The sequence below is a fragment of the Engraulis encrasicolus genome, chromosome 10 (assembly GCF_034702125.1).
Source record: "Engraulis encrasicolus isolate BLACKSEA-1 chromosome 10, IST_EnEncr_1.0, whole genome shotgun sequence".
Taxonomy (NCBI): Eukaryota; Metazoa; Chordata; class Actinopteri; order Clupeiformes; family Engraulidae; genus Engraulis; species Engraulis encrasicolus.
This window is the reverse complement of record NC_085866.1, coordinates 52,746,850-52,757,434: the sequence shown is the minus strand read 5'-3', so window position 1 is coordinate 52,757,434 and position 10,585 is coordinate 52,746,850. Positions and strand designations below refer to the sequence as shown.

Sequence of the window (10,585 nt, the reverse complement as noted above, 5' to 3'; positions counted from 1 at the left end):
GTTGTACGATGTACATCAGCAACACATTCCCGACTTTTTGAAGTAATGAGTGTCACCTCACCACAGTTATGTGGCCAGCTTGAAAAGAGCAGATATTAATGAAAAAATATGAAATAGTATTTGAAATAGCAATAGGCTATTTGTTTGTTTTATTGGAGAAAACGATTTCTTCATTACCATTGGCCTACCATACTCCATGTCTGTCTATGATTTAGGAGTGACCACACCATTGAAGCTTACCTCTTTATCCAGGAGAGGTTCCAGATTGGCCTGTCTTAATTCAAAGGCCATCAGAAAACAGAGAAAAATTTTCCTACCATCATAACCAGTGTTTGTGCATACATAATCAGGGCAGCTGACAGCTTTGGCTTTGCCCAGGACAAAGTCATCTGAAAGGGCCCCCCACTCAATACATAGACTACATACAATGTAATGAGGACCCATTCCTGGACCCCTCGTCTCACTGGGCCCAGGTCAACGGACCCCTTTGTCTCCCCTGCATGTAGGCCACATACATTGCTGAAAGAAGTGAACGAGACAGGAATGAAATGTGAATTTATTTCTGTTTACTTTTACACTATGAAGTGTGAACGGTCAACAAGAGGGTTAACACAAAGTTTGAAATTGTGTTTGACCAGTCTCAAATGTGCATTTAACTAATAACTAAAAATAAGGCATTGGCATTAAATACAGACTGATACATACTATAAATACAGACACCCAAACAGTGTGCAATAATAAGATTAACATACTGATGGACAATAAATACACAAACACAGTGGACACACACACACGGCAGGAGGAGTTCATACAGGTGGTGTGAAGAGGCTGTATACAAGGTGCAATGAGTAAAGTGTAAGTGGCATGGTGAAAGAAGTGTTCATGGAATATTCTCCCGTGTCCTTGGTTATTCATGTGGTTTTCTTCAGTGCGTTGAGGAGTCTGATGGCTTGTGGAAAGAAGTCGTTTCCCAGTGTGCTTTTGCAGCACCGCATGCTGGGCTAGCGCTTCCCTGATGGTAGTAGGGAGAACAGGTAGGGGTGATCTTATGAGCTTTTCTGCTGTCCTCACCACTCTCTGTACTGCCTTCTAGTCTTCAGCTTGACGGCTGCCATGCCAGACAGAGAGGCTGCTGGTCAGGATGCTCTCAATGACACCCCTGTAGAAGGTGGTGAGTGCCGTTGTGGGGAGGTCGGCTCTTCTCTCATCCTTCGCAGGAAGTGGAGTAGTGTCTGTGCCTTTTTGAGATGGTGGAGCCATGTGGTGCAGTTGGCAGAGGAGGAGCGGCACAGTGGTTGGTGCTGGGTTGATCAGGTTCAGATCCGAAGTTGCTGGTGTCATCAGCCCTCCCTCTGAAAACTGGCTCTGTGCCTGTCAAAAAAAGGCATGTTAATGTTATGAATGACAATTAAGACAAAAACAACCACCCCCTATCTACCTACAGAAGGACATGACATGAGCACGTGCATATGCTTGTGCACATGCCCCCCCACACACTGCTACTGTCTTAAAGTTTGGTGCACGTGCATGCATGCACGCCTATTCTCCCCCTTTGCCTCAAGTCAAGTGTGCATTTTAGAGGTTGTCCTCACCTGCACATGTGTGAAGAGCAGGAAGATTGGAGGTTGAGGATGAAGAGGCAGGGCAGGAGGTTCTCCTTGTGAGCGGCCCTGGTCCTGATGCTGATTGCCCATCACCATGCTGTGGCTCATCAAACCCATTACCGGCATATCAATGCTGAACAGGAACGACTGCTTCCATCTGCACGCATGCACACAGACACACACACACACACACACACACGAGAGGGATACATAGAATACACTAGCCTACATAAAAATCATACCCCATCATTTTAATGCAGAACACCAGGCTGAAGAGATACACAGCTTCTGGCCTGTGCAGGGATCACTACAGTGCCAGTGTTTTGTATTATCCTCTATCCACATTTTTTTTCAATAAATAAACACAGCACAGAAAGGAATTACTGTATGAAATACTTATTGGTCTAGTGCAGAACAAAACAGATTCAGTGTTTTACTCACCACTGTGTGCAAGTTTCTGTGTTCAGCTCAGGTGGAAGCCTCCATCACAACATGTTGGTACTGACATTAACCATCCTTCAGAAAACTGCCTCTGCCTGTCAGAAATAGCAAAATAATGTTAACACAACAAGGTAGTATCTTAAAAATATCCTTAACCAAAGACAGACAGACACACACTGCCACTGTCTTGGTTCTAGGACACACACACGCCCTTTAAGGGTCACATCACATGTAATGGCCGGGTTCTCACTCACTCACTCACTCCTTTTCTCCTACTTTTGCCTCAGACAATGCAGTGAGTTTTTAAAAATTGGCCTTACCTGCACATGTGTGAAGGACAGGAAGGGAGGTTGAGGATGGAGCTGCCAGTCAGGAGGTCCAGAGCTGTCCTGGTCCATCACCATCATGTGGATCATCAACCCCAACCCCAACTCAGGGGCGGATCTACGGGCGGGCCTGGGTGTGACAGGCCCACCCTGATTGGCTGTTGTGCCCGCCCAGTCAGAAGGTCATAATACAATATTCCGTATGCATCATGAAATCAAATATTGACTATAATAATCTATATGCCCAATTGCAGCCGCGTTACTTATTTCCACAGCTGATAAACATACATATTGTAAGACAAAAATACCAACTTTCCTACTGAAATGGATACCTGTATCCACATTTCTTACGACTTGCGTCTCATCATTCTAGAGTCAACCAATCAGGTGTCCGTTCCATGCTGGCCGTGATAAATCCTTTGCGCAGCAATCCAATCACAGCTGCCAAAAAAGTTTGATAAAACAACTGCTTCGAAGTAGAGTAGCAGAGTCCCTTTTTTCTCTAACAGATTTTTTTTTTTTTTTTTGAGTAGCCATCTCCCATGAAGTTAATAGTTCCCTGTCATCTTAGCATCCATTCGAGGCATATCTACAAAGCATTCATTGGATAGGACTAATCATGGATATTAACATTCTTGAGAACGCCCTTCAAGCCACGGGAAGGTGTAAGGTAGGAAATCTGACTTTCCCCTTATCTTAAGGTGGTTTAGCAATGATGAAGGATAATATGGTCTGTCATCTGTGGTTTGTTTTGCGGTAATATTAGTAACTGTTCCTTCTTGTTAGCTGTGGCTGTTGTTAGCTCCAAGCTATTCAGAACGAAAACAAATGAACAGATTTAGCATGCTCATGGGATGCTGCTGGTCAGGTATAGGATAAGATCGTTTGGGAAATAAAAATAGAATATTTTCATAGGGCTATGGGTTGGAACATTATCGTTAAGCTACTGAAATCTTGGTCCTGGTTCTGTAATAATTCAAGGCTGAATGCTGAATGCCAATGTTAGTGGCATGTCAAGCGGGGAGCTAGCATGGCTAGTTATTAAGTCAAAACGAATTCACAATATAAAGTAGCCTAACTAGTCAGGGAGCATTTTCACCGAAATAAAGTCCCGTGGGATTTTTTTGATGAAAGCAAGCCACCCATTCAGATGTCTCAAGGGCACACCAAATAACAATAAAAAACATGTTGGCAGTCTGAAATATTGTGCTGGCCAGCATGGTGGACCACACATAGAAACTGTATCCTTGCCGCATATTTCCGGCTATACCGCAACCTAAAATGTATTTTCTTTCCCGTTTCATCCATATTCAGCTTCAGTAACTCCAAGTATATGAAATAATAATGGTTACATGTCACTATTCAGACATTAGCACCCAATTGTCGGAGTAGCAGCATTTTCATTTTTAAAAAAAACATACCACTACTCCGACATTTTTTATTTCCATTGTCGGAATAGGGGCATGATACTATATAGTTTTGAAACATGCCGCTTTTCCGACATGAATAATTGTAATGTGCTCATGCGAAAATGTGCCCAAATCAAAACGATTCCTAACCCTAACCGTCAGTACAGGTGGATATGCTTTTTGCTGCTCAAGCGTAAATGTGCCTAACCCTAAAACTATGCCTAACCTTAGCCGTCAGTAAAGGCATGTGTTTATTACAGTGTGCCCAATCCTTTACTATTCCTAACCTTAACCGTCAGTAAGGGCATGTGTTTATGTGTGCGTAACCCTAAACATCAGTAAGCGTACATGTGCCTAACAATGAACCAATGTCAAGTCAAGTCAAGTCAAGTTGGTTTTATTGTCAATTTCTTTACATGCACTGGTCATACAAAGAATTTGAAATTACGTTTTTTGCTTTCCCATGCAGACATAGACTAATCTAGGTAAGGACATAGACAGTATAGACATAGACAGTACTCATACATGGACATAAGACAGTATGGACATACAGTGCTCATACAGACATTTAAAGTGCAAGACTGGACAACAGAAGACTTGTAGAGAACATTAGAGAGTATTTTGTTGTGCTTTTTCTAAAAGTCCTTTGTAGCGTTCTGACATAGTAATAGCAATAGTAATAGTAGCATTTGAAGAAAAATAAATATTAAAAAAGGTCTATCAAGTACACCAGCAACAGTGCGTGTGTGTGTGTGTGTGTGTGTTTAGTGCAGGTAGAAAGTGCGGTGTGCGTCTGTGTGTGTGTCTGTGTGTATGTGTGTGTGTGTGTGTGTGTGTGTGTGTGTGTGTGTGTGTGTGTGTGTGTGTGTGTGTGTGTATATGAGTTGTGTGTCAGTGTGTGTATGTTTGGGTTTAGTGCAGAAAGTGCAGTGTGCTTGTGTGTGCGTGTGTGTGTGTGTGTGTGTGCGTGTGCATGTTTTGAGTTAGTGCAGGTTGAAACTTCAGTCACAGATGTAGTAGTGCAGGTGGAATGTTCAGTCGCAGATATGATGGGGGGGGGGGGTTGTCAGTGGCCTGGCTGGCTAGAGGCTGACAGTGGAGGGAGAGTGGGTTGAGTGTTCAGTATCTTGATTGCTTGGTGCATCGAGCTGCTCGCAAGCCTGGTGGTACGGGAACGGAGGCGCCTGTACCTCTTTCCAGAGGGCAGGAGGCTGAACAGTTTGTGTGCTGGGTGGCTTGTGTCTTTGATGACCATCAGTGCTTTCCGGGTGAGGCGTGCGGTGTAAATGTCCTGCAGGGAGGGGAGTGGTACTCCAATGATCTTCTTCGCTGTGTTCACAACACGCTGGAGTGTCTTCCTGTTTTTCTCCGTGCAGCTTCCTCCCCACACTGTGATGCAGCTGGACACAACGCTCTCTATGGTTCCTCTGTAGAATGTTATCATGATGGAGGGTGTAGCACTTTCCTTCTTTAGTTTGCACAAGAAGTAGATGAACAATGAACCACTGACAGGTTAGGTTTAGGAATGAGTTTTTTATGTTTAGGCACAGTTCCACTTGCTTATAGGTTGGTGTGCACACATTTTTCACTGACAGGTTAGGTTTAGGAATGAGTTTGGTTTAGGCACAGTTCAACATCGACGTGTGTGTGTGTGTGTGTGTGTGTGTGTGTGTGTGTGTGTGTGTGTGTGTGTGTGTGTGTGTGTGTGTGTGTGTGTGTGTGTGTGTTAGGAGAGGAGAGGAGAGAGCAGAGGAGAGGAGAGTGTGTGTGTGTGTGTTAGGCCTCTCTCTCTGAGTGTGTCTGTTAGGCCTGTGTGTGTGTGTGTTAGGCCTCTCTCTCTGAGCGTGTGTGTTTGTTAGGCCTGTGTGTGCGTGTGCGTGTGTCTAACGTGATGGTGCCTGGGACGGTGTGGCCTAGTCAGGCCTAGTGTCTGGCCTAGTCAGCCAAGGCCAGTGGGCCTCGAGGCCAAGGGTGTGTGTGTGTGTGTGTGTGTGTGTGTGTGTGTGTGTGTGTGTGTGTGTGTGTGTGTGTGTGTGTGTGTGTGTGTGTGTGTCTGTGTCTGTGTCTGTGTCTGTGTGTGTGTGTGTGGCCTAGTCAGGCCTAGACTGAACATTGAACATTGTCTAGTCTAACATTTATAATATACATTGTGAATTGGAGTTCATTGTGATTTTCAGTTGATTTAGTCTACAAACATAAGATGATGCCTTTATTTCTATGCCGAGTCAATAAACGTATTCATTCCAGAAAAGATTACTGTTATCAGACCACTACTTCAGTTATCAGACTTTTCAGCAACGAATAGCATAATAAACGAATCATTATTTTCACCATTTATTACTAGCTTGCATAATTAACCCCTTCGCATTCCGACAGATTTGCCTGAAAACCGCCTGAAAACGCCTCTCCAAATTGAAATGGTTGCTGTATCCCAACCCTTTGTGCTATTGAGATGAAAACACCCATTTTGGAAAGCAGACACCCTCTAGTTTTGTGATCTATTGTCAGTTTCACTGTAAAGGGTTCTGCTGAAAACTGGGAACTCTTTTTTCATTTTTCTGGGAAGTTTTTGTCATTTTTTCCCCTCGCCAAAGAAAAAAATATATACATAGACATTAAATAGTCCTTTTACTGTAATGTATCAGGTTATAGACATAATGGAACAAAGGCCACAAGTCTGAACAACTTGTATTTCAAATTTGAAAACAAAATATCAAAAATTGTGTTTTCTACACCATTTTATATGTGGGTATGCCTAGGCGTTTTTGCAAAGTCCTATTTTTGGAGACCAAAATGTTGTTATTTTCTTATATGCTTCACAATTTTTCCCAGCACAATATTTCAGACTGCCAACATGTTTTTTATTGTTATTTGGGGTGTCCTTGAGACAGTTGGATGGGTGGCTTGCTTTCATCAAAAAAATCCCACGGGACTTTTTAGGCTCCTTGACTAAACACCTAGGCTAAAATTTAGTCATTGCCAGATGGAGCGCTGGAAGTGATCTGGTGAATTATTAGTATATTATTTTGCCATGTTGAGACAGTGGTGTACACTGTAGTACTACGTAGTTCTTTGCTGGTGGTTGATAACCTGTCAAATATATGGAAAGATACGATGAGCACAGAAACCATTGATGTGTTCGCTATTTTCTCAAAGATGATGTGTGTGCACGTTCCTACTCTCAGTAAAATAGCGTTAAGTAGCCACATGAGAAGCCACGTTTGCAGAGTAGGGGATAGAAGAACAAATTGCAGCTTGTTACCTAGATAACCTGTCAAACATGTGGAAAGAAATTATAATGATGAGCACCCGCTTGGAAAACAATGAAGTGCCTTGCTATCCAAATCGTGTGAATAAGGTTACCAAATATTGCGCACGCTACAGATAAGCCTAGAATAGGAATTAATTGTTGCTGTAGGCTTGTTTATGTGATGCTGTAGGCAAATTCGGCTGACGAGGTGTGTGGGCTGGGCTACTATGATGAGGAGAAATCTCTCCTCCCTCTGTGTGACTTTGCGACATGTGAGAGCGCAGCAACCGTTTAAGAAAAAACTGCACTGTAGGCCTGGGGGTAAAGCTATCAGTATTGGTATTCGGTGTCTGCAAGTAGCCTATAGATACAATTTGTAGGCTACTTGTTTGTCGGCAATTAAGTGGTAGTCTGGTGCACAAATAGCGCATAGGACTGTATGCTTGCCAACCTGCCAGTCCCTTGAAATACGGAATCGTTCAGTATTTACAAACAAAAGTATGGTTCCGTGTTTTTTTAGGATGGCCAGACGTTCGTCTTTTCCCCACCCGTCTTTTCAGTGCCTCGTCCGGCGTCGGGCATAGCATATTAAGCCAGACACCTGGCTGATTAAAATGCAGGAAATTGCATCTAAAAAACAATTTTTTTCTTGGGGGAGGACCCCCCGAAAAAAAAAAAACCCGTCAAAAAATATCACTGTCACCTAGGGGTTGCCCACCCCAACTTCACTCCGGCCCATCCAAAAAATGCCTTCTGGATCCGCCACTGCCCCAACTTCTTATATCTGCGTGAACACATTCACGAACACTCACACACACACACACACACACACACACACACACACACACACACACACACACACACAATAGGCGAGATACAGGTTATATGGCACATTAGGAGGCATGGGTATTGTTGCACTCTAGATGTTTAGAAATAAGTAGGTGCGTGGACCCAAAAAGTAGAGTTCAATGTGGGAGTACACTAAATAAGACACTGAGGTCAAGTCACTGCTCTCTGATGGCAGCAACCTGAAACATCTGCTCTACTCTGCTCTGAGAAAAATAAAACAAAAAATCTGCTTGTGCTTGACCTTAGCGTCTTATTTAGTGTGTGAACCTGCTCCCACATTGAACTATGGCACATTTAAAATCAGACCCAATGACAAGTCAAGTCAATGCAACGGAAGTGAACCGACCATTACATTAAAATAACAGACTAAACAGTCTTTGGATGATTGAAGAGGCAGGAGAGATGACGAGGGGCCTCGATCCAGTAGCATTTATTTACTTCCCAATCTGCTCGTTAGCACCTGTTAACTTCATAACGATCGCGGACATTAATGGCGCTAATGTACATACTTTGAGCGAAAATTACAACGAAAATATCAACACAAACGTAACAGAATATCTTCCCATCAAAGATCAATAAAATAACAGAGAAATTAAAGTACAGAAACATCATTAAATAGTATGTGACACGGATGAAAAAAACACAGCTTACCCCTTGTAGCAACCCAATGTAAGTAGGCTGCCGGATGTGAGTGCCCGGATATCCGCCCGAGTATTTGCAGGCATTTGCATTCATTTCCACAATCAGGAATGCTTTGCGGTACCACAGCTACCCTATGTGAGTCGCGCTGTGTCGCCTGACTGTCCCTTCTAGGCTATAGTATGATTGTAGCCTACCGTAACAACTCGGCCTCGGCCCCCGCCGCAAATATCCACCACACCACCACGGATCCTCTGGTGTTGTGACCGTTTTAGGATCTTTTTTTCATATCCAATACTTGCACATTAAGAGTGACAATTCCATCATGGATGTTTAAATGATATGTGCGAATGCAGTCACGTTGAATTTAGGGTGGCCAAACCATGCCATGTCATGAAGAACGTGCATCACATTAGGCCTATTTAAACAGCTCGTGTAAACGGTTATCCTGAGTGCCCGTGTATTTTTGGAGATCGGAGGCTTGATTTGCAAAGATATGGGAGAGAAATTAGTTGTGCGTGCGCACACGTCTGCACAATATCCACCGGACACGAAGTTACTGGCTCCAATATTTCAGCGTTCCGCTTGATTCTGTACCGACACTTTTAAGTTTACGTAGCACAATCAAATGAATAGGCTATGTCTAAATTATAGGCTCTAGTCTCCAATGTGCCTAGTTTCACGTGTTCTTGGCATCAATCTGCACAGTAGGCCTATGCGGCATAACTTTTCGAGGGCTACATTTAGACCGGGTAAAGTATCGAGCATGGTCTGTCCCTTCAATAATATTAAGAGTGTCCCTTAACAACTCGGTCTCGGCCCCCGCCGCAAGTATCCTCCACCACGAAGGTCCTCTGATGTTGTGACCGATTTAGGATATTTTCATATAATACAGAAATAAGAGCGCGCGCGCGCCTCTGACTGTATCTAGACACGGAGGGAGAATGGCTCCAATATTTATATTCAGCGCCCAGTTTAATTCTGCACTGACACTTTTAAATGTTATGCCCAGATATTCTTTTAACTTGTTGGATATCCTGATACTATGTTTCACTAATGTAAGGAGTAAAACTTCCCGGGTGCTACATAGACTGGGTAAACACTTGACTTTAATGCCTTCCGAAACGGGCTATTCCAGTGTCTATTTTAGACTATAGCCTTGTGCAAAACTTTTTATTTAACATTGCGAGTGGGCGGGATGATTTGCTTAGACACGCAAGTGCTTCAGAGCAGCTAGAACTGTGCAAGGTGACTGCTGCAGTTTTCAGCTCAGTCCTCCTGGATAAACACAAAATAATGCCGACGAGAAAGTAACGCCGTTATCTTTTGATGGATTCCCTTTGGGTGCCCGGTTGAGACAGTTTAATTTTCACACCCAAATCAATTCGGTTTTAAGTTATAATTTCATTGTATACTTTTTTATTATTATTTTGATGTCACAGGGCCTATTCTTTTGATTGGGAGATCAAGGAACTTTCTGGTGTCGCCGAAACGGCGATGTGCGGTGGGCTCTTTACGCACGGCACCTATGTCCCTTCCATCTTCAGTCAGACTCAAATCGGACCGAAATCAAGTAGCTGAGGTTAAACTGTCGTAAATACACGACCGAACGCGAGTAGCTGAGGTAAAATAGACGTAAATACTCGGGCGGATATCCGGGCACTCACATCCGGCAGCCTACTTACATTGGGTTGCTACACCCCTTGCCAATCTTCCCGAAGTGAGGAAGAGTTCCGGGTGCCACACCAATTAACGCCCCATCAGAAACAATAGGTAACGATAAACCCATCCCAAGTGGTATCTACATTAGCCCATATATTTTGAGAAGTTCACTAAGAGAAAATATAAAGGTTTATTTTTAGCACTACTACATCAAGTCGGTTTTATTTACAATTTCTTTACATGCACTGGTCAAGAATTGAAATTACGTTTAACACCAGGTTGAACAAATATGACACCTCCGACTTTCTGTTCGCACTCCGACTAAGTCAACTCGTAAAGTAACCGTTATGTATATTCATGCATTTTATTCGAAATCTTACCGACAGTTGAGTGATCGCTGCAGCG

At 43.3% G+C, this 10,585-nt stretch overlaps 1 long non-coding RNA gene across 1 annotated transcript; it reads right to left on the bottom strand.

Moving 5' to 3' along the window:
- Nucleotides 1-540: 540 nt before the first annotated feature.
- LOC134456337 (uncharacterized) lies at nt 541-2,471 on the bottom strand. Its single transcript, XR_010036315.1, has 4 exons — nt 2,366-2,471; nt 2,046-2,140; nt 1,593-1,761; nt 541-1,371 (listed from the first exon to the last, which is right to left on the bottom strand). It is a non-coding gene; the product is annotated as an uncharacterized LOC134456337 (long non-coding RNA).
- Between the last annotated feature and the right edge of the window lie 8,114 nt (nt 2,472-10,585).